The 25,320-nt window shown below is 38.2% G+C and overlaps 1 long non-coding RNA gene across 5 annotated transcripts in view; it reads right to left on the reverse strand.

Moving 5' to 3' along the window:
- LOC138716234 (uncharacterized) overlaps positions 1 to 25,320 on the reverse strand; it is a 79,121-nt gene that overhangs the window by 18,724 nt on the left and 35,077 nt on the right. For all 5 annotated transcript variants that reach the window (XR_011336603.1, XR_011336604.1, XR_011336602.1 and 2 more), the window contains 2 exons: positions 12,269 to 12,395; positions 8,258 to 8,390 (listed from right to left, as the gene is read on the reverse strand). This is a non-coding gene — a long non-coding RNA (uncharacterized lncRNA). The remainder of the gene's footprint in view (positions 1 to 8,257; positions 8,391 to 12,268; positions 12,396 to 25,320) is intronic.

Consider the following 25,320-nt stretch of genomic DNA (forward strand, 5'->3'; position numbering starts at 1 on the left):
TTTCTCCTACCTTTTCTCGTCTATTGTTCCTCTCTTTTCTCTCTATTTCGATCTATTTTCTTCTATCTATTCCCCTCCATTTTCCCCTCTATATTATCAATTTTCTTCTTTTCCCTCCTCTATTATCCCTCTAATGTCCTTTCCATTTCCTCCTCTATATTCCCTTCTATTTTCTCCTGCATATTCTCTCTATTATACCCTCTATTTTCTCATCTACACTTTTATATTCCTCCTATTATCCCTTCTATTTTCCTATCCATTTTCTCCTCTATATTTCCCTGTATTTTCCCCTCTATTTCCCATTTCTTTTCTCTTAATATCCACCTATTTTCTCCTCTCTTTTCCATCTCTATATTATCCTTTATTTCATCCTCTATTTTCTTCTCTATTACAGTACTCCCTCTAATTTGCCTTGTATTTCCTCCTCTGTTTTGTTCACTCTAGTATCCCCTATATTTTCTCCTCTATTATCCCCTTTATGTTCCCCTCTATTTTCTCCTCTACGTTTTTCCCTATTTGTCACTTTATTATCTCATCAACTTTTCCTATATTATCCCCTCCACTTTCTCCTTTACTATCCCCCTATTTTTCGTCTATTATACCTCTTTACTTCTCTCCTCTATTATTCCCTCTATTTTTCTATTCTTTCCTCTAATCTCCTCTCTATTTTTCCCTTATACTTTCTCTCTATTTTCTCTTCATTTGCTCCTCTACGTTCTCTCTGTATTTTCCCTCTACATCCTCTATGTTCCAGTGTATTTTGCCCTCATTTTCTTTCTATTTCCGCCTCTATTTATCCCCTAATTTCCTCTCCATTTTCTGCCCTATTACACCCTCTCTTTTCCTCTGTACCTTGTCGTCTATTTTCCTTCTATCTCCTCTTGCGAGAGGTAAGAGAGAGATAACAAAGAAGATAATAACAGTTGAGAAAATAGAGGGAAAATACAGGAGAAAATAGACGGAAAATGGAAGAAGAATACAAAGTAGATAGAAATTTGACCACAAAATAGACAGAATAATAAAGCAGAAAACATAGCAATAATGGAGAGAAAAGATGCAGTAATAGAGGAGAATATACGGGGTAAAATAGAAGACAAAATGGAGAAGAAAATAAACGAGAAAATAGACAAGTAAAGGGTTAATACACACAAAATAGAGGTGAAAAAGAAAGGAAAGTACAGCCAAAGAGATAACAAAGTAAAGCAAAGAATACGCAAGATATTATAAAACAAAATAGCGAAGAAAATAGAGTGGAAAATAGATGCAAAAATAGAGAACAAAATGCAGACAAAATAGAGATGAAAACATTAGGGAAATAAAGGAGAAAATAGGAGAGAAAATAGAGCAGAAAATACGTCCCAAAATACAGGAGTAAATAGAGAGGAAAAATTAGAAATTATAGACACAATAATTGAAAATTACAGGGAAAACAGAGGACAAAATACTGGCAAAAGAGCAACAATAGAGGAGGAAATAGATCGGGAAAATAGAATGGAAACTAGAGGGGATAATAAAGGAGACACTGGAAAATACTGCACATAATACAAGAAAAAATAAAGGGGACATTTCAGCGAAAATTAAGAACAAAATAAAGCAGAAATTGTAGAAAAATAGATAGACAGTACATAAAGGAAGTATTACAGGAGAAATAAATGCAAAATAGGAGATAACAAAGGAAAATAGAGTTCAATATAAAGAGGAAATAGAAAGAAAATGCAAAAAAAAAAAAAAATCACTGCAAAATAGAGGACAAAATACACGGGAAACCAGAACACAAAAGAGGGAAAATACTCTGGGACATATCGGACAAAATACAAGAGAGACAGAGAGAAAATGGAAGAGAAACTAGACAATAAAATAACGGGAAAAATAGATGGCAAAATATATGACAAAATATAGTAGTGACAAATAAAAAATTACTTCTAAGCTATTAAAATGCCCTTGAATAAATTGATACATCTCGCTTACATTAACTTGTGTGCAAAATAGCATCACTGTAATCACAATATGATTTCAGAAAATTTAACATTTCGGTAAAATAACTTTCAAGTCTACCACAAAGCCTTATTTGTATCTTTTGGCATTTAAATACTAAACACAACTTCTACGTGCACTAAACTTTTAACACGCTATTTTTTATATAATATTGCCCACATCCTCCCCTTTAAGGAAGAGCTGGGTGAAATTATGTCCATTATAAAAGCTATTTCCCTTTTTTGCAAACAAATATAAATAGACATCTTTCATTTTTACGTTCACCACATTTTATCAACATAAACGCTCTCACAACTCATGTTTCACTTATGTTTCACAATCTCAAATAGGTTTTCGTCACAGAAAATCGACATTTTAAAGTCATATTTCCACACTTTTATTTTCCTGCATTTACTCGCATTCAAATTCTATATGCTCCCACAAATTTCATGCTAAGAAGCTGCAATTTTTACTGCGTGTTCTGCAGAACATTCACTCCTCGTGAAATACGCATATCGGAGACATGTGGTGGCTATCATGTCTTCGATGTTTGAGACCCGGGCATATCTCACCTCTTCGTCCTTCTAACCCTGTATGTAATGAAAGGGCAACAGGAGCAATAAAGCACCAGCAGTCCGGAGTGTACAGGAAGTGGAAGGAATAACACAAAGCAGCCCCTTTTGCACTTTTCAAATTTCAGAATAATTAATGCTTTACAATACAAATACATTTACATATTTCCTTTTCCAACCATTCTCACATGTTTATAATCACGCGGCGGGAGGGGGAGAGAAAAAACTGACTTGGGAACCTTCTGTTCCCTATTACCCCTTCTATAGCATTTTGTATTCACCTATTAACTCCAGTAGCCTACCCTTTACTGAACTCATATACATACACAACAAGGTGAGTCGACAAATTCTTACTTCATTACTCTTGACATAACAACGCTCGAAAATAACATTTATATAGCTTAATTCGACAAAACATTTACTTGTAAATAAAATGGGGGGAGGGGAAGTTTTAGTATATTTGTATGCTAGCATATCAGCCGAAAGTAGAAAGGTAGAAATGTAGAAGCTAATGACATCTGCTTCTAAAAAAAAAGGTACACTTGGCAACACAGCAGTATTTATATTGACAATCGTTTGTTTTCCATGCACATATTTATTACAATACCTATAATTTCCAAAATATTCAAATATACAGTATATCCGTATTTAAATTATTCCCTCAATCCCTAATTGACATTATGCTTTGCTTAAGTGTACTGAGATAGAGATATTCTTGCTATCACTTATATTATATTACATTGCAGATTCTTATTGCTTCTGTTAATTATGGTCAGGTCCTCCGCTCTGTAACTTCACCTACGTCCTTGACTACTGTGTCTGTCTGGTCTCTCTGTTCCCTCTGTGTTGTTCCCGTCCCCTCTCGTCTCTCCCTGGCCCCTCTGTCTTCTCTCTCTCTCCCCCCTCTGTGTTCTTTCCGACCACTCTCGTCTCTCCCTGACCCCTCTGTCTCCTCTTTGTTCACTCCGTGTTCATCTTGTCCCCTAGAGTCTCTCCCTGCCCTCTCTCTCTTCTCTCTGTTCTTCCTGTCCCCTTTAGTCTCTCCCTAGCCCCTCTGTCTTCTCTCTGTTCCCTCTGTGTTCATCTTATCCCTAGGGTCTCTCCCTGTCCCCTTTGGTCTCTACCTGTCCTCTCTCTCTTCTCTCTGTTCCCTCTGTGTTCTTCCTGTCCCCTTTAGTCTCTCCCTGCCCCCTCTCTCTTCTCTCTGTTCCCTCTGTGTTCATCTTGTACCCTAGGGTCTCTCCCTGTCCCCTCTGGTCTCTCCCTGCCCTCTCTCTCTTCTCTCTGTTCCCTCTGTATTCTTCCTGTCCTCTTTGGTCTCCCCCTAACCCCTCTGTCTTCTCTCTGTATTCTTCTTGTCCCCTTTGGTCTCTCCCTGACCCCTCTGTCTTCTCTCTGTTCCCTCTGTGTTCTTCTTGTCCCCTTTGGTCTCTCCCTGACCCCTCTGTCTTCTCTCTGTTCCCTCTGAGTTCTTCTTGTCCCCCTTGGTCTCTCACTGACCCCTCTGTCTTCTCTCTGTTCCCTCTGTGTTCTTCTTGTCCAATTTTTTTCTCTCCCTACCCCCTCTCTCTTCTCTCTGTTCCCTTTGTGATCTTCCTAACTCCTTTGGTCTCTCCCTGACCCCTCTGCGTTCTTCATGTCCCCTTCGGTCTCTCCCTGGCCCCTTTGGTCTCGCCCTGACCCCTCTGTCTTCTCTCTGTTCCCTCTGTGTTCTTCCTATCCCCTTTGGTCTCTCCCTGACCCCTCTGTCTTCTCTCTGTTCCCTCTGTATTCTTCTTGTCCCCTTTGGTCTCTCCCTGACCCCTCTGTCTTCTCTCTGTTCCCTCTGTGTTCTTCTTGTCCAATTTGGTCTCTCCCTACCCCCCCTCTCTTCTCTCTGTTCCCTCTGTGTTCTTCCTGTCCCCTTTGGTCTCTCCCTGACCCCCCCCTCTATTCTCTCTGTAACCTCTGTGTTCTTCTTGTCCACTTTTGACTCTCCCTGCCCCCTATCTCTTCTCTCTGTTACCTCTGTGTTCTTCCTGTCTCCTTTGGTCTCAACCTGACCCCTCTGTCTTCTCTCTGTTCCCTCTGTGTTGTTATTGTCCAATTTGGTCTCTCCCTAACCCCTCTGTCTTCTCTCTGTTCCCTCTGTGTTCTTCTTGTCCAATTTGGTCTCTCCCTGCCCCCTCTCTCTTCTCTCTTCTCTCTGTTCCCTCTGTGTTCTTTAATGTCCCCTTTGGTCTCTCCCTGACCCCTCTGTCTTCTCTCTGTTCCCTCTGTGTTCTTTAATGTCCCCTTTGGTCTCTCCCTGACCCCTCTGTCTTATTTCTGTTCCCTCTGTGTTCTTCCTGTCCCCTTTGGTCTCTCCCTGCCCTCTCTCTCTTCTCTCTGTTCCCTCTCTGTTCTTCCTATCCCCTTTGGTCTCTCCCTGCCCCCTCCCTCTTCTCTCTGTTCCCTCTGTGTTCATATTGTCCCCAAGGGTCTCTCCCTGTCCCCTCTGGTCTCTCCCTGCCCTCTCTCTCTTCTCTCTGTTCCCTCTGTGTTCTTCTTGTCCAATTTTTTTCTCTCTCCCTACTCCCTCTCTCTTCTCTCTGTTGCCTCTGTGATCTTCCTAACTCCTTTGGTCCCTCCCTGACTCCTCTCTGTTCTTCTTGTCCCCTTTGGTCACTCCCTGGCCCCTTTGGTCTCTCCCTGACCCCTCTGTATTCTCTCTGTTCCCTCTGTATTCTTCTTGTCCCCTTTGGTCTCTCCCTGACCCCTCTGTCTTCTCTCTGTTCCCTCTGTGTTCTTCTTGTCCAATTTGGTCTCTCCCCACACCCCTCTCTTCTCTCTGTTCCCTCTGTGTTCTTCCTGTTCCCTTTGGTCTCTCCCTGACCCCTCTCTATTTTCTCTGTTACCTCTGTGTTCTTCTTGTCCAATTTGGTCTCTCCCTGCCCCCTAACTCTTCTCTCTGTTACCTCTGTGTTCTTCCTGTCCCCTTTGGTCTCTCTCTGATCCCTCTGTCTTCTCTCTGTTCCCTCTGTGTTGTTATTGTCCAATTTGGTCTCTCCCTAACCCCTCTGTCTTCTCTCTGTTCCCTCTGTGTTCTTCCTCTCCACTTTGGTCTCTCCCTGACCCCTCTGTTTTCTCTCTGTTCCCTCTGTGTTGTTATTGTCCAATTTGGTCTCTCCCAGACCCCTCTGTCTTCTCTCTGTTCCCTCTGTGTTCTTCCTGTCCCCTTTTGTCTCTCCCTCACCCCTCTGTCTTATTTCTGTTCCCTCTGTGTTCTTCCTGTCCCCTTTGGTGTCTCCCTGCCCTCTCTCTCTTATCTCTGTTCCCTCTGTGTTCTTCCTGTCCCCTTTGGTGTCTCCCTGCCCCCTCCCTCTTCTCTCTGTTCCCTCTGTGTTCATCTCGTCCCCTAGAGTCTCTCCCTGTCCCCTCTGGTCTCTCCCTGCCCTCTCTCTCTTCTCTATGTTCCCTCTGTGTTCTTCCTGTCCCCTTAGGTCTCTCCCCAACCCCTGTCTTCTCTCTGTATTCTTCTTGTCCCCTTTGGTCACTCCCTGACCCCTCTGTCTTCTCTCTGTTCCCTCTGTGTTCTTCTTGTTCCCTTTGGTCTCTCCCTGACCCCTTTGTCTTCTCTCTGTTCCCTCTGTGTTCTTCTTGTCCAATTTTTTTTCTCTCCCTACCCCCTCTCTCTTCTCTCTGTTCCCTCTGTGTTCTTCCTAACCCCTTTGGTCTCTCCCTGACCCGTCTGTGTTCTTCTTGTCCCCTAGGCTCTCTCCCTGGCCCCTTTGGTCTCTCCCTGACCCCTCTGTCTTCTCTCTATTCCCCCCTGTGTTCTTCTTGTCCAATTTGGTCTCTCCCTGACCCCTCTGTCTTCTCACTGTTCCCTCTATGTTCTTCCTGTCCCCTTTAGTCTCTCCCTGACCCCTCTGTCTTCTCTCTGTTCCGTCTGTGTTCTTGTCCCCTTTGGTCTCTCCCTGACCCCTCTGTCTTCTCTGTGTTCTTCTTGTCCAATTTGGTCTCTCCCTACCCCCCTCTCTCTCTTCTCTCTGTTCCCTCTGTGTTCTTCCTCTCTACCTTGGTCTCTCCCTGACCCCTCTGTCTTCTCTCTGTTCCGTCTGTGTTCTTGTCCAATTTGGTCTTTCCGTGCCCCCTCTCCCTTCTCTCTGTTCCCTCTGTGTTCTTCCTGTTCCCTTTGGGCTTTCCCTGACCTCTCTGTCTTCTCTCTGTTCCCACTGTGTTGTTACTGTCCAATTTGGTCTCTCCCTGACCCCTCTGTCTTCTCTCTGTTCCCTCTGTTTTCTTCCTGTCCACTTTGGTCTCTCCCTGACCCCTCTGTCTTCTCTCTGTTTCCTCTGTCTTCTTCCTGTCCACTTTGGTCTCTTCCTGACCCCTCTCTCTTCTCTCTGTTCCCTCTGTGTTCTTCTTGTCCAATTTGGTCTCTCCCTGCCCCCTCTCTCTTCTCTCTGTTCCCTCTGTGTTCTTCTTGTCCAATTTGGTCTCTCCCTGCCCCCTCTCTCTTCTCTCTGTTCCCTCTGTGTTCTTTCCTGTTCCCTTTGGTCTCTCCCTGACCCCTCTGTCTTCTATCTGCTTCCTCTGTGTTCTTCCTGTCCCCTTTGGTCTCTCCCTGACCCCTCTGTCTTCTCTCTGTTCCCTCTGTGTTCTTGTCCCATCTGGTCTCTCCCTGCCCCCACTCTTCTCTCTGTTCCCACTGTGTTTTTCCTCTCCCCTTTGGTCTCTCCCTGTCCCCTCTGTCTTCTCTCTGCCCCTCTGTGTTCTTCCTGACCATTCTGTCTCCCCTCTGTGCACTCTGTGTTCTCCCTTTCCCCTCTGGTCTCTCACTGCTCCGTCTCTCTTCTCTCTGTTCCCTCTGTCTTCTTTCTGGCCCCTCTGGTCTCTGCCTGCCCTCTTTGTCGACTCTGTGTTCTTCCTGTCCACTCTTGTCTCTCCCTGTGCCCTCTGTCTTCTCCCTGTTCTCTCTGTTTTTCCTGTCCCCTCTGGTCTCTTCCTGACCTCGTGGTCTCTTCGTTTCCCCTCTGGTCTCTCCCTGCCTATTCTGTCCTCCCTCTGCCCCCCTCTGTCCTCTCCCTGCTCCGTCTGTGCTCTCCCTTTTCCCTCTGTGCTCACCCTGTCCCCTCTCTGCTTTGCTTCTCCTTTCTCTGTCCCCTCTCTGCTATCCTTGTCTCTTTGTGCTCTTCCTGTCCCCTCTGTGCTCTCCCTGTCCTCTCTGATGTCTCCCATTACTCACTACTTTCTCTCTCTGTCTTTCTCTCTGCCCTCTCTGTTGTCTCTCTACCCTCTCAGTGATCTCTCTATCCTCTCTACTTTCTCTCTTTGCTCTATCTGCCATCTCTTTTGTCTCTTTGTCCTCTCTACTTTCTCTCTGTGCTCTCTCTGCCCTCTCAGTGATCTCTCGATCCTCTCTACTTTCTCTCTGTGCTCTATCTGCCCTCTCTTTTGTCTCTTTGTCCTCTCTACTTTCTCTCTGTGCTCTGTGTGCCTTCTCTGTGCTCTGGTTGCCCTCTCTGAACTCTATTTGAATTTCCTGTATTCTATTTACGTCCTTTGTACTCTCTCTGTACTCACTTTGGCCTGTCTGTTCTCTCTATTTTCACCCTGTCCTCTATATTCCCTTTCTGTCGTCCCTCTCTATTCTCTCCCTGCCCTCACTGCGCTCTCTGTGTCTTCTCTGTGTTCTCTCTATCTTATCTGTGCTCTTTCTGTCCTCTCTCTTCTCTTTCTGTACTCACTGTGCTCTCTCTTCTCTTTCTGTACTCTCTGTGCTCTCTCTCTCTCCTTCCTTGTGCTCACTCTGCTTCCTCTGTGCTCTCTTTCCACTCTCTGTGACCACCCCTGCAGCTTGCCAAGTGTCAGTATTCAACACTACAACACCAAACAACAATGGAATGTAATAAATCTTGCTATGTATTTGCAAAGGATTAAGATACACATTAGTCTTTATAACTGTTCTATAACTATTAGCGTAAAATTAGTTATTATACCAAAGCACTAAAGAAAAGTACTGCCAAATTGATTGTAATTGGCTCATTAGCAAGCCTTTTTATGATAAACAATTTTTTTTTTAACTCAAAAGGTCTATTACACTATTTCAGGGGCTAATGACTGTTATGTAAAATAATAATAATAATAATAATAATAATAATAATAATAATAATAATAAATATATACAACGGAGAGTCAAAAAGTAACCTTAATAATTGTTTTATTAACCCCTTTACTCCCACTGTTCCCAAATGGGAACATGCATTATTTACGGCATAAATGATTTGAGAGGACCAATAATCATCTTATTTTGTTTCTTATGTGTCAATAAGTAGGAATATATAAGAAACACCAACATTTTTAATAAAAAATAATTTGGGCAATTCTGAAATATTGATATTCCAATCATTGAAAGTGTCTTGGGATCAAATGGGTTAATTGAATATGTACAGTTTCCCTAGAAAAGGATGAGACGATTGAATATCCTTAAGTCTCAGATGTAAAACACTGCGCATGATCAGAGACCAGAGCACTGATACACAAGATAACGAATATTGAGTTACTTAGATTCAGGCTATTTGGTTTGTTACTAGCATCGTTCCGGAATTCACTTCAAAAACTGCAAAAATATGATAATATTACGTACCGGTAAATAAAAGATAAATATATACGTAAATCGTGTAGTAAAATCGACAATGGACCTTCATGCCTAGATCGACACTCCGCACAGAAAGGAAAGCTTTCGTGTCGTTTCCATAGCTCAGAATCTAAGACTTCTGCGTCTCGTGTAGAAGAGTGCGAGTTCGATTCCTAGTCTACACAACGATTTTTTTTTTTTGTTTAAATAACTTTGAAATAGAGTTTTACAAGTTTTAAGTGTTAATGATCACAGACAATACAAAATTACAAGTTATAATATTGTAAACGTTAATCTAATGAATGCATTTATACATACACACACATACAATGTAAATGCATATATATTAAAAACTAACAATTAAAAAATATTCCTAAGCCACACAGACAAACTTTTACAAAGGTTTAGAGTCCTTCGGCTATGTCATTTGTTGAGTAGTTATTACAATATTTTATTAGTAGCTTTCCCATATGTGTAAGAAATGCACTCGCACAGAACAATTTTTGTTAAAAGTGTGGCTTTGGATTATTTCATTCTCACCCCTTCAGTTGATTTTAACTATTTTATCTATGTGTTTCCAATAGTGTTTAATTTAATGTTCATTCAGTTTTATTCATGTTATGATTGAATGAAAAAGCACTGTTGCAGTTATTGACTAATTACATATATTAATACTAATTATTAAATGCATCTCTTAAATAACCAATTGCAGTATCTTTTGCAAAATCTTGAATGTTTAAGTTGTCAATAATATTTCTGTACTATATACTATAAGACATTAAAAGAATTTGCAATAGATTTGGGGTCCTCTAGTTTATAATCACTGGTTTTAATGAAAAAATATTTTCTTTCTTAGAATATCTACAAGTTTAACTTCAATAATATTCCGAATAGCTTTAATTGCATTATCTGAATGTTGTACTTTTCTATTCGAATGTATTATTTCCCTCTTTCATAATTTTTGATAAATTACACCGTACTTCTTGTAGTATTTAAGAACATGAGGATCATTACATTGCAACTCATTACATATAGATTCTTCTTTTTAATACATGAGATTTTTAAGTCCCTGCGTTATCTACATGTTTTTACTTTTGAATTTTTTCACAATATTGAGTGGAGAACATCCACTAAAGTGATTCTGAAATTAAAGTGAAAAATACAATACATTTACTCTTAATATCAGTAGTACCAGTATCATATACGTTTTTACAAGATTCATTTTGTAGATATAAATGTGAATAGCCACTAGATACAGCATTTACGACCCTTTTTTAGTTTTTAAATTAATATTTTGAAATTGTTCAGTGACATTGGAAACAGGATTTATTTATCATGTTCAGACAAGCCATTGATTATAGGTTCTGTCGAATAGGAATTCAGTCTAATTCTGTGTACAAAACTTTTATCAATGGCTGTGCTACTTCAGCTTGTATGCTGGTGGAAAAATGGCTCCAGTTTCAAGGAGAGATAATCTATGTTTATGTCACTACAAATCACAAATTCCATATGAGATTTCTAAAGTCTTTTCTTTACAAATTCAATGTTGGCTATAAATATTAATAAATAATGTAAGGAATATGAATGATTGTAGTTAGTAGTCTGATTTACATTATAAAAAGCAAGAAGTTACATTCCGCGGCAACATTCTAACTTTCGATGTTTGGTTTTGTCGTCCAACGCATAAGCACGGACCTATTCAATGCTTATGTTAATTACATGGAATTTAGCTGTAGCAATGTGGTGTCATAACTTGGGATTTATTTACTTAACGTAATTAGATTTAATTTGATTAGTTTCGCAACAATAATTGGACTTCCTGTTATATCCTGTTATTTAAATATTTAATTTAGGGTTGATTTATTAACTCTTACTGTACAAGATGCCCCTTATTTCAATAATTCTATATCACGCTAAATAGTCATTGTCTACACTAAAGTATTATCGTCATCCCTCATTTCTCCATATTTTTCGACAAATTATACAGTCGAGGAACTCTGAACAAATTAATTACACCTTAATAAAAAAAAAGAGTTTTAACTGGGATCGAACACGAAACAATTCGGTTATACGGTGGAACCGGCACGCTACTATATGAGCTACCGAGACAAGACAGTGACAGCAGCAGTCCAGAATGTAGATCCGATAGCAGGCATTTGCCATTCGGTACAGAAAAGCAATGATATTTTGTCACCCGAGCTATGTTGTGAAATCGTGGCCTTAAATGGCTGTCTTCTTCGTGATCCTTATTCTGATCCTTGTCCTTGTTGTGGTCCTTGTAACAATTCTTGTTCTATTTTTCATGGTACTTATCGTTATACGTCGATATCGAGTGAACCGCGCTGTAGAACTTTAACTTCCGACGACCAAGAGTCGTCTCATCCTTTTTAAGGGTAACTGTACGTAAGACTACAAACACTTCATCACTTTTCAACATAGTCCTCACTACGTTCAATGCAAGTGTTCCTGTTATATTATGTTATTTATTTAATAATTGTTTTATTAATTGAATATGTACGTAAGACTACAAACACTTCATCACTTTTCAACATAGTCCTCACTACGTTCAATGCAAGTGTTCCTGTTATACTATGTTCAAAAGTGATCAAGTGTTTGTAGTCTTATTGTACATATTCAAATAATGAAACAGTTATTAAAGTTAATTTTTTACTCTTCCTACAACAGCTACATGCATTTAGTGTACCAGCTACATATTCTGTAAAGCACAGATGTTTATTAAGGATGAATACTCGAACCAATAATCCATAACTTTCATACAAATCTAATCAATGTCACTTTAACGAAAATAATTATGGTGCTCCCACAAGTTCATTATATTGACATTAAACTAAATAAAGTAATAAACACTGTGTCTCAATTCACATGTCAATTCAAAATCTCACTGGTTTACAAGCTTTCCACACTACAAGTATGAGGTTTCTAAATTGAAAATTTCATACCAATTAAGCCGAAATCAGTCGACAAGTACCAGTGACTTAGTTCTCGAAATTAACCATCTGTGCAATAGCAAAAGACATAATTCAAAAGTATAAATTGCGCAAGTACTGTATCTACACAGAAAACTAACCTTTTACCATCAGATACGTACATACATACATACATGAACTAATGAGCGTTTCTGTATCCCCAGGTTTCCACCATGAGATGCCTCTCCTCACTGCTTCTTTCTTCTTCTAATGTATCTTCTGTTTTTCTTTGGAATAATCAGCTTTATACAGCCAACCAATCTGGAAGGAATATTTAAGCTCACTAAACATAATGCAGAAAACATTTTAGCCTCCACTGTCATTATGATGATGATGATGATGATGATGATGATGATGATGATGATGATGATAGTTACTTATGTCAATCTTCGTCTTAACAGTATTTATTTATTCAATTTTATTTTATTCATTTATGTAATTCAATGTAATTAAATCACTTTATTTAATTTAATCCAATTAAATTAATTTACTTCATTTCAGTTATTTATTCATTCATTCATTCATTCATTCATTCATTCATTCATTCATTCATTCATTCATTCATTCATTCATTCATTCATTCATTCATTCATTCATTCATTTATTTAAATAATTTTAGCTACTAATGTTATGTTATTTCATTAATTATTAAATTCATTTATTCCTTTAATAAAACTTAATTTAATTTAACTCATTTATTTTATTGCTTTATTTTATTATAATTAATTCATTTACGTCATTCCATTTCATTTATTTATATTTATTCATTCATTTCATATATTTCATTCATTTTATTTATATAATTAATTTAATTTAATTAATCTATTAATTAAATTTTATTTATTTATTCAATTCAATTACATTTATTATTATTATTATTATTATTATTATTATTATTATTATTATTATTATTATTATCATCATCATCATCATCAAACACTTTCCCTAAACAGGGATTACCTAGAAGACAAAGTATACCATTTACAAAAACAATTAATTTCTTATGAATATAAAACAAAAGCAAGAAAGAGGAAAAGAAATTATAGTGCAAAGTCTTATCTGAGGTGATTTCTTAACAATGCAATCCAACCTTTAGTTTAATTTCTTGTTCAAATTTATTTTTTTCTTTAATTTTTTTTACTACACACGTATCTACACAGAGTGCTGACACCATACAAATTGACCGAAATAAAAAATTGGTCTCATTCTTGACCCAACAGTAAGGTTTAAAATTAATGAAGATCAACCAAAGCAAGTAGGCCTACATTAAGAGAGCCCTCTTGGTGGTGGGGGACGCCGTTGACGTCACAGTGCCTGAGAGCATTTCTACTGCCAACATGACTCGTCACCACGCGATCCTTGCTTTCTCCCTCACAAGAGGGGAAAAAAAGCGAGCCAACCTGCTTTCTGAGAGAGAGAGAGAGAGAGAGAGAGAGAGAGAGAGAGAGAGAGAGAACAGCGACTGTCGTTTGCGCAGGTACATAGGTTTGAACTGTTTAAAATAGGACGCACGGGCATCGAAAATTGATATACAGTACAAAACATTTAAATTTTAATTCTGATTTCAAATAGTAATTTCAATTGTATACTTATCTCTTCTCTATTTTAATTTTAACTTAATTTATTCTTTTTAATTTCATTTTTCAATTTCAACTTTCATTTCAACTTTAATTTTATTCTCTTTTATTATACATTTCAATTTCATATAGTTTTTCAGTTTTATTCCATTTTTATATTAAAATTTTAACTTTACTTTTAATTTCAATTTCATTTTATAATTACAATTTTAACTCAGTATTTTAATTTTAATTTCAATTTCATTTTGTACTTTAATTTCCATTCTAACTCAATTTTTTCAATTTTGACTCCATTTAAAATTTTAATTTTCATTTCATTTCTTAACATTATTCTCAATTCTATTTTTTCATTTTAATTTCATTTTACGATCATACTAAAATTCATAACTCTGCTGTGTGTCCAGTGAGAACAAAGCTGATAAGTGCGGTGAACAGAACGCCTCAAACTCTATCTGTAATGTAAAGGGGAATCCTCTACCCCCAGGCATATGGACAGTAGAGGCCGGCAAAGTTTAAAAAAAATGGTCATTTTGACTTTCCAAAACAGAGTTTTCGCTACACAAGGAGAACAAAGGGGCTCAGAGACCCGCCTTTTTCACTGTACCATCCCCGCATGTTTACTAATAATCACCAATAAAATCAAGCAAATCCGTAGCATTTTTTTCTACACTTATTATTTGCCTACCTAAAATGTTTCGGTCTCTAATCTCCGGAAATAATGGAGATATCGATGAACGGGATGCAGTGTTGTATTCCCCCTTGACTTTCTTTGGACACGGTAGCATCAAAATGAGAATCCCAAACACAAGCTGAATTTCGAGAAAAAATACCGCTACATTCTTGCCGCCATAACTCTGCCATATATGCAGTTAGAAAACAAAGCTGATAAGTGTGGCGAATAGAATGCCTCGAATTCTATCTGCAGTGTAAAGGAGAACCCTCTCCACTCAGGTATTTGGACAGTACAGGCTGGCAAAGTTTAAAAAAAAAACGGTAATTTTGACTTTCCAAAACAGACTTTTCTCTTTTCTCTCAAAGACCCGACCTTTTGACTGTAGCATCTCCGCATGTTTACTAATAATCACCAATAAAATCAAGCAAATCCGTAGCATTTTTTTCTACACTTATTATTTGCCTACCTAAAATGTTTCGGTCTCTAATCTCCGGAAATAATGGAGATATCAATGAACGGGATGCGGTGTTGTATTCCCCCCTTGACTTTCTTTGGACATGGTAGCATCAAAATGAGAATCCCAAACACAAGCTGAATTTCGAGAAAAAATACCGCTACATTCTTGCCGCCATAACTCCGCCATATATGCAGTTAGAAAACAAAGCTGATAAGTGTGGCGAATAGAATGCCTCGAATTCTATCTGTAGTGTAAAGGAGAACCCTCTCCACCCAGGTATTTGGACAGTACAGGCTGGCAAAGTTTCAAAAAACGGTAATTTTGACTTTCCAAAACAGACTTTTCTCTCCACAAGGAGAATGAAGGGGCTCAAAGACCCGCCCTTTTGACTGTAGCATCTCCGCATGTTTACTAATAATCACCAATAAAATCAAGCAAATCCGTAGCATTTTTTTCTACACTTATTATTTACCTACCTAAAATGTTTCGGTCTTTAATCTCCGGAAATAATGGCGATATCGATGAACGGGATGCGGTGTTGTATTCCCCCTTGACTTTCTTTGGACACGGTAGCATCAAAATGACAATCCCAAACACAAGCTGAATTTCGAGAAAAAATACCGCTACATTATTGCCGCCATAACTCCGCCATATATGCAGTTAGAAAACAAAGCTGATAAGTGTGGCAAATAAAACGCCTCCAATGCTATCTGCAGTGTAAAGGAGAACCCTCTCCACCCAGGTATTTGGACACTAGAGACTGGCAAAAATTAAAAAAACGGTAATTTCGACTTTCCAAAACAGACTTCTCTCTACACAAGGAGAACAAAGGGGCTCACAGACTCGCCCTTTTCACTGTAGCATCCCAGCATGTTTACTAATAATCACTAATAAAATCGAGCAAATCTCTTGCACTTTTATGTAGACTTATTTTTTTCCCTACCTAAAATATTGCAGTCTCTAATCTGCGGAAATAATGGCCATATCGAGGAACGGGATGCAGTATGATATTCCCCCTTGAGTTACTTCAGACACGATAGTATCAAAATGGGAATCCCGAACACAAGCTGAATTTCGAGAAAAAATACCAACCTCTATTCCACCAAAATTCTCGCCACCATAACTCCACCGTATGTTCAGTGACAACAAAGCTGTTAAGAGCAGCGAATAAAGCTCGTCAAACTCTATCTGTAGTGCAAAGGACAATCCTCTGCCCCCAGGCATATGCACGGTAGAGGCAGGCAAAATTTCAAAAGTGGTCATTTTCACTTTCCAAAACAGATTTTTCTCCACACAAGGAGAACGAAGGAGCTCAGAGACTCACCCTTTTGCACTGTTTACTACTGTTGTACATGACAACTTAGTTCGGATGACTTGCTGAACAGAGACTACTGCATTCCACTCCTGCTCACAGTTACCAGGATATCTGACACCACCATTACACTTATAATGGAAAAGAAAGGATTTTACTGGAAGAGCTGGGGCTCTCAGGATATTATAGGAAAACTACATGGTTATTGAACTCAGGTTCTAGACTGAATTAGTTGTGAATGGAACTATACTTTATTTATTAACTATATACAAAATATATACATAGTGAGTTACTTGCTTGGTATATCTCTTATCACAGCTGACGTCATTACTATCCTTCCTTCGATTTATTTCTTCCTTAGATTCTGACTATCACTGACTGTATCACTGTCTGCCACCAATCTTCTCACCATCACTTTTTATATTCTCTTATCCGTTTTCCAGCCGGGATACCACCCATGCTATCCACCAGGTGAGATGAGCTTTAAACTCGTTTTGATGTCTTAATCAAACAGCTATTACAATTAATTCAATTCAGTGCAATACAGTGATAAGTCGTTTTACTCAGACTACCCATAAGAAAAGATTTCGAAAATATGTGGTTTAATTTAATCAATTAAAATGCATGCTTTATTCCACTGGACCAGTGCGATTATTCCACCAGTGATTCGTGGCGTAAAAATAATTTTATCATAGGCAGTGATTTATTGCATGCGCCCATAACTCTTATAATGCTGGCTAAGCATCTATCTACTTCACAAGCTGGGATTGCATTGGGTGTCTGCTTAAGGTCATGTATTCCGCTGACACTGTTCCTGCACTGTTTAAATTTTAACACCCCACAGAAAATCATGCTACAAGGCGTTCTTAAGCCCTGGGGCATAACAAGGCTCCCTTCTTTTCAAAAAGACGATGCCTCAAATGGCACGTGCTTTTTCATTGAACTTGTTATCTGGCCTAGTGATGGTGGATTAGATTCTAGAATACAATCATACACATAAGCAACAGTGAGAGTTTACAGAGTTAATCTCGTGTCAGGGACTCTTTCTGCTCAGGCATGCTTATGGGTCATTTATTCCCTCGCCATTGGCTTTCAAATGCACACCATGTATACTATGAATTTGGTGGTCGCTGAATTACAAATCAGAGTCGAATCACTAATAATGATTTTAAAACTTGGTTTATGCATTCTAATTGGTTTTGGATTTCTTGTGTTAAATTTTAAGATTTTCTATAATTTTGTGTTAATTTGTTTTGGTTCATTGCATGCCGTCAGCTATAACACTTATCAACTCTAGGTACAATAATAGATTTCGGATAGTCTTTTCTCTTCGTTACAATAAAATTTCACAATATAGGATATTATTAAGATAACCCAGTATTTCTCTCTCTCACTCATTCTCTTTTGTTTTTGTCGGGGCTCCAATATACATTCTTTTCTCCTCACGCATAACTCACACATTTTCCAATGTAATTCACTCCATTCTTAAGCATTCAAGTCTTAACTCTGTGTTCTGTGTTGGATGCCTTTTCGTACATAAAGCACTCTCCTTCTGCTGACACATGCGGTTGAGTTCCATACTGAACGCAGATAGCATTCCAGCTGGTGAATGATGTCACCTGTCCTTCGTGGCTCCCGTTGCTTACGCTGTGTTTCATGTTACACCACTGGCAGTACATCTTGCATTCTCGAAGCCTAGAACACATACATACATACATACATACATACATACAGTAAGTTCCAGTATTACAATGATTAAATTAAGATAATCTTTTACACACTTACGAAAGAGATTCAAATATGACATTTCTAACTTCAACTTTCACATCAACTATGCTTTCTTTAAATCATCACTTTAGATGCATTTGAATTTGAATATTTACACATAAGGATATTAGGCAGAGTAACCTTCAAGACTACATTAAATGCTATTATATCCTTGTCTTAAATTTATCCTAAGCTTAAAAACATACCTTATTTCATTGTTCAAAATGTTTCCAAATCTATATACATATTACATGGCAGTTAACTCGGATCAACAGAATTATTTATGATAGTTATTTTCAGTTACAAAAGTAAAAGTAAAGTTTACAAATGCCATTTTGAGCTTTGGCATTTCCAGGCGAGCTCCATGCTCTACTTAATATTATACAATATACTTAGAGTTTTTCCTGGAATGGACGACATCACGTCGAAGGTCATTCCAATCCGATGACACAGGCTTCCTCAGTTTCCTCTGGCTAGACAGTGTGGTTCAGTAGTGGAAAATATTGTTACATGTGGGGAAGAGAATGTAAATTTCGTCCCCATATTTTGTTAGATCACTTTCTTGCAACAACAATTAGACAATCTGTAATCAAATAGGTTAGTAAATAATTCTAGTTCTCAGTCCTTAGCGAGGTGAAGTTGGTTCGCTTCTCTGTTCGGCTGTTTCGTTACTCTCACTGGGAGCATTAACTGAATTATGAAGAGGGTCGAACTCGTGGTCTGGTTCAGCACAAATGTGTGCTTGGGGAGGTTCATGTCATCTCGCTTTCCACGACCCAAGAAATATTTCATCCTCTGACTCAAAATCTTCATCTCTTTCTACTCTGTTTCTTAATTTGCTTAGTGGTATCTCATCTTCCAATGCCCACGCTTTTTCTGTCGCCGTTCCTGACGTTTCACTGATTATCCCTTCACCTTGGCGTTCTCTGTTCGATTCCATTCCCAGGGGTCCTTCATCATTCTACCAATAGTGCGTGTACATACTTTCCATATTATTTTCGGTATGGTTAATGTCGTCATCCTGACCATCGACTCTACCGGATCTCAACTTTAACCTATTTACCTGGACTACTTGTGTTCTACCATCTCCGTATTGAATGCGGTAATTGACTTCATTTAGTCTTTCTACTATCTCAACTGGACCTGTCCATGGTTTAGCTAGTTTCTTTGTTACTCCTTTTTTCAACATTGTCCTGTGTATGAATACTTTGTCTCCTACCTCAAATGTTTCAAGTTTCACATTTCGCCTCTTGTTGTACTGTCTCACTTGTGTTGTCTTACTCTGCTTTAATCGATCTCTAACCACTTTGTAAACCGTCTCTAGCTTCCTGGCTACGCCAACTACAGAATCGGATTCTATATTTTCTCTTGGAAATTTCAGACCGACATCGACTGGAAATGACAGAGGCATTTCCTTGCCATACAAGAGAAAGAATGAGGAGGAGGAGGAGTAGCCCGTCACTGAGTGGGGTGTACTTCTGTACGCCATTTGTACTATAGCTATCCACTTATTCCAATCTCTTTGGTCTTTACACACAAACTGAGACATCATTGCCATGAACATTTAATGATTACGTTCAACTAGTCCATTCGCCATAGGATGATACGGACTTGTCTGTATTTTCTTTATCTGTACGAATTTCCAAACTTAGCTAGCAGTGCAGAAATGATTTTACTGAAAGAGCTGGGGATCTCAGGACATTGTAGGAAAACTACATGGTTACTTAACTTAGGTTCTAGACTGAATTAGTTGTGAATGGAACTACACTTGATTTATTAAATATATGCAAAATATATACATAGCGCGTTACTTACATGGTATATCTCTTGTCGGAGCTGTCGACTTATTTCTTCCTAAGACTCTATCACTGTATCACTGTCTGCCACCAATCTTCTCCTCATCATTTTCATGTTCTCTTATCGGTTTCCCAACTGCGATACCACCCACACTATCCACCAAGTCAGATGGGCTTCAAACCCCTTTTCATTATACGTGCTTATAGATGTTGTCTTAATCAAACATGTTACAATTAATTCGATTCAGTGCAATATAGTGATAAGTCGTTTTAGTGAGACTACACGTAAAAAGAGTCTTCGAACAATGCGTGATTTAATTTAACCAATTAAAATGCATCTTTATTCCACTGGACCAATGTGATTAGTCCAGTAGTGATTCATAGGCAGTGATTTATCGCACGCGCCACATAACTCTATAATGCTGGCTAAGCATCTATCTACTTCACAAGCTGGGATTGCATTGAGTGTCTGCTTAAGGTCATGTATTCCGCTGACACTGTTCCTGGACTGTTTCAAATTTAACACCCCAGAGGAAATCATGCTATAGCGCATTCTTAAGCCCTGGGGTATAACACTAATAATCACCAATAAAATCGAGCAAATCCGTTGCACTTTTTTGTACACTTTTTTTTTTTCCCCCTACCTAAAATATTTCACTTTCCAATCTCCGGAAATATTGGCCATATCGAGGAACAGAATGCGGTGTTGTATTCACCCTTCGCTTACTTGGGACACGATAGCATCAAAATGGGAATCCCGAACACAAGCTGATTTTCGAGATAAAAATACCTTTAAACCTCTATTCCGCCAACATTCTTGCTGCCATAGCTCCGCCATATGTGCAGTGAGAACAAAGCTGATAAGTGCGGTGAATAGACCTCTTCGAACTCTATCTGTAGTGCAAAGGACAATCCCCTGCCCTCAGGCATATGCACGGTAGAAACTGGCAAAGTTTCAAAAAACGGTCATTTTGACATTCCAAAACAGACTTTTGACTTTCTAAAACACACTTTTCTCTACACAAGGAGAACGAAGGAGCTCAGAAACTCGCCCCTTTGCACTGTAGCATCCCCGTTTACGAATAACCACCAATAAAATGGAGCAAATCCGTTGCAATTTTTTGTAGACATTTCTGTCCCTGCCTAAATTTCTAATCTCCGGAAATAATGGCCATATCGAGGAACGGATGCGGTGTTCTATTCCCCCTTCACTTACTTTGGCCACGATAACATCTGAATAGGAATCCCGAACAAAGCTGATTTTCGAGAAAAAAAATACCAAGGCTTTAAACCTCTATTCCGCCAACATTCCAAAAACTAAACAAATATTACATGTACTGAGAGACATACTATAAAATCATTGCAAACAAAAGTCGCTTGCGTCACACTACAAATTATCCACTCGGACTGTACTGTGGTCCATTTGTCTGTTCCATAACAATGATACTAGCGGAGGAAAATGTTATCGCCAACTCATTCATGAAGGACAACAAACAGCACGTCAACTGGCACTGTCAGCAAGGTCATTCGCCAGAATCGGTGGTTCCAACTGTATAATTGTTTGACAATGTAACCAGTTCTGGCTCTTGTTAAAAATGTTTCAACATGTCTGGACAAGTTTTTCTACATTTCCAGGTCATTTGGTTTCTTTTGTACAGACTCTAAAATTTTTCCTTTGTCAGAAGAGAGCCAATTGTTGATCATAGATTTACAAAATGAGACTTTACTGAAGCAAACGCACTGGATAGAGATATCACTTGAAGAGGTCTTGGTTGCAAATATGTTACCTGTTTTGCAATATTATCGACTTAGAGAAGTAACTATGGTAGTCCGAATTTTGTAATCATTTCAACAACAGGGACCATACAGTGAGGACAAGTGTTGCACAAGTCCTAAAACACCTTGGTTGGGAGGTTCATGCATTTCGGCCACAGATTCCAACAACTGCACGGACATCATAGCCATCGATAGGATTAAGGATAAGGTCATGGTATTATATTCAAATAAGACCAGTGGTTACATATGCTAGCGAAGCTTGGGTTTTAACAATAAATAATGAAAATATACTAGCAGTTTGGGAAATAAAAGTTCTGAGAAAGATATATGGTCCCCATTTTGAAAATGGTCAGTTTAGAAGTAGAACAAATAAAGAACTAATGGAACTGTATGGAGAACCGAGTATAGTTTCCTTCATTAAGAAAGGCAGACTTAGATGGTTGGGACATCTTGAATGTATGCCAGAAGGCCAATTACCTAAACGGGCATTATATGGACACCCAGAAGGATTAAGGAAGAGAGGAAGACCAAGGCTGAGGTGGCTTCAGGATGTGGAGGATGATCTGCGGAGAGTTGGATGCAAGAGATGGAGACAATGGGCTCAAGATAGAGATGAATGGTTTCTACTGATTAAGGAAGCCCAGGCCCTTCATGGGCTGTAGTGCTAATAATGAATGAATGAATTATATTCAAACATTCTCTTTGAGAGAAACCCCTCACAAGAGGACAAGGCCAAAAAAAGAAAAACGAGAAATATATAAACCATGCCTACCTTTTCTCTCTTCTAAATACAACATACCTGTTAATCAGTGGGTCGTTAAAGGTATGTTACTTGGAACGAGAGGTTCCCTTCCATACTCTACCTACAAACTATTAGCAGAATTAAAATTCAAAGTTTTTCAAATACAAAACATCCTATTACAAATTCTTAGGGACTTCTTATGTATCATCCAATATCATTTACATTTTAAACAAATATAATTTTGTCAATATGACATTTTGGCATCAAAAGAATTCCAAATTCAAGATTTAATAGTTTCTTTTTTTAACTTAATTAATGACTTAAAAAAATAACTGCTCTGTATTAAGAATCCTTGTGGTCACACTCACTGGAGGGCTGATGATTTAATCAAATCCTTCTCTCTGAACAAAATTAGATAACTGTTTTTGTTAGTTAGGTTACAAGGGGTTTTTAAGGAATTTTAAAGACCTCCTGTATTTCAGCCTACAAGGCTTATTGTGCACTCCCATTGGAATGGACATTAGCATTCTCTTCCGAAATCTATTCCTTAGATAACTATTTGTAAAAAAATACCTTTCTTCATTCAGAGCTGACAGTGTGTATTTAGATTACTTTGAGAGTGCTGAATCCAAGATGTCAATTTAATTTGGCCCAAATGATCGGAACATAATTAAAATTAACCGTTAATTATTGAAGAGAAACTGGCGCACTATATCGTTTTTATTTAATATTACGTAATTAATTTCGATTGAAGGTGCTGTAATCGAACTGACGTCAATGGTGTAGTTATTTTTATCCCTGGATTACACTATCAGTAGAGGCTATGACAGGAAGTTTTTCGGATGTTTTTTTTTTTTATGTAGCCTATCCATCACTTTTAACAGAATACGTCGAAATTTATATGTTTCAAAAAAGGCCTAGAAAAGATGTTTTTAGAAATATTTACTTACTTACAAATGGGTTTTAAGGAACCTGAAGGTTCATTGCCACCCTCACATAAGCCCACCAGCGGTCCCTATCCTGTGCAAGATTAATCCAGTCTCTATCATCACACCCCACCTCCCTCAAATCCATTTCAATATTATCCTCCCATCTATGTCTCGGCCTCCCTAAAGGTCTTTTTCCCTCCGGTCTCCCAACTAACACTCTTTAGAAATATTTACCGAAAATTATTAAAAGTTGGAAAAATCAATGCGTGACCTCCTCATACCCTTGTCTTACTTTGCCTCTAGCTGAACCACATGGTTGCCGATGCAACTCAGCACATTGGTACAGTCTTATATCTAACAGCCTGAAATCCTGAGCCCTAACAATCATAGGCGGAGTATGACGGCGCACTATCCCACCCCCCCCACCCCAAACTTGGTCGAACTCTTTTATTTCTCTATTAACATTACAATATATTGAATTCAAAAGATTTTTCTTACTTTTGTTTATGATTAAGTTTCTGTGCTTAAATTTTATTGACGAACTGATGTCTTCTGACCATGTGTCTGGACTATAATATTTATTTTAAATTTCTGAATGTATAAGAATTTCTATACCTCATTTAATGTAATGTAATGTAATGTTTTTTGTAACAGCCTGTACTGATGTGTTAGAACTCTGCAGGTGGAGAAATATGAATAACATACTGCACAACAATGCAGAAAAAAGAAAAGTGATCCCGGTACAATGTGTAAACTTAAAGACGAGGTTAAATAAAATAATTGGAATTTACATTTCATATGATATCTTGCTTTTTTAAATAAACACATAACTTAAAGTAAATGTAAAATTCGTCCACTGCTGTGAAGTAATGGTTAGCACGTCTGACCTTGAAACAAGCGGGCCCAGGTTCAAATCCTGGTTGGGACACGTTACTTGGTTGGGGTTTTTCCTCAACCAATTGAAGTATAATTGCTCGGTAAATTTCGGTGTTGGACCTCGGACTCATTTCGCCATCATTAATTCACATATCATCCATACAATAGCCAGGTTAAGTTCACGGTGCGGCGTCCTGTACTTGTACAAGAGCGCAGCCGTTCGGCTACCCAATCATTCACAAAATAGAAGTGGTAAGCACAATAAGCCTCAGGCTGCAGTGGAAAGCTTCAGTCCCTCCTCTGAACAAGAGGAAAAAAAAAGTGACATTGTCTTTATACTAGTACTAGTGGCTTGTGCAGCAAATGCTGCTGCAAACTAAGTTCGTTAGACGTTCAAATAAAAGTTTTTCAGATTTATTTTCAATTAAGAATACTTGTCTTTTTTATAGTTATTTGCTTCCACAATAATGAAACATATTCCCTCTGAATGGATTTTTTTAGCCCAAATACTTTTTCTTGAACCTATCCAACTTCAGATTTTGAGTTTCAACGCGAAAACGCAAGTATCAATGTCAGGACGATAGCAGTAGCTATTTCAGGTCATTGTGGATTGTAGGCAAAATTAAAAAAAAAAAAAAAAAAAAAATGTCAGGTTTGCTAAGCTTTCGAACAGTAGCATTTTCGTATAGCTGCTGCATGTAGAACTTGAAATGTAGAGCGTAAAATCATTTTATCCTACTAAGAGATCTTACTGAAATGATCTGGAGACTACAAAATTTTCTAGGCCTCTTATCTTATCAGTAAGTAATACCTTTTGATCTTTCCTTAGGAACTGTAATTTTTGCGCTCTCCTGAGCCAATACTGAAGACAATGACACATATCAATATCTACACTACACCGCCATTAAGTATATGAAAAAGACCCAACCCCACTGGGTTAATAAATATAAAAATATTTGATTTTTAATAACAATATTATTATCTTACTTAAGTTTTGTGGTTATATATAGCAGCCACTCAGTAAATTATAGAAATGAAGATCTAAATTAAGATATTCTCTAAATTTACTTACATAACCACAAAAGTTTCACTTTCATGTCATCAATATAGCATCAATATTGTGTACAATTAATGAAAAATAGATGCATCATGATATTAACTATAATAATATTTAATTTCTAATGGTAATAATGTCATCAAACCACCTCAAGTTTCGTAGATTTGAATATCCAATACACAGCTGTACTTAGAAAATTATACACTGCAGAATCAGTTTTTAAT

The sequence above is a fragment of the Periplaneta americana genome, chromosome 16 (assembly GCF_040183065.1).
Source record: "Periplaneta americana isolate PAMFEO1 chromosome 16, P.americana_PAMFEO1_priV1, whole genome shotgun sequence".
Classification (NCBI taxonomy): Eukaryota; Metazoa; Arthropoda; class Insecta; order Blattodea; family Blattidae; genus Periplaneta; species Periplaneta americana.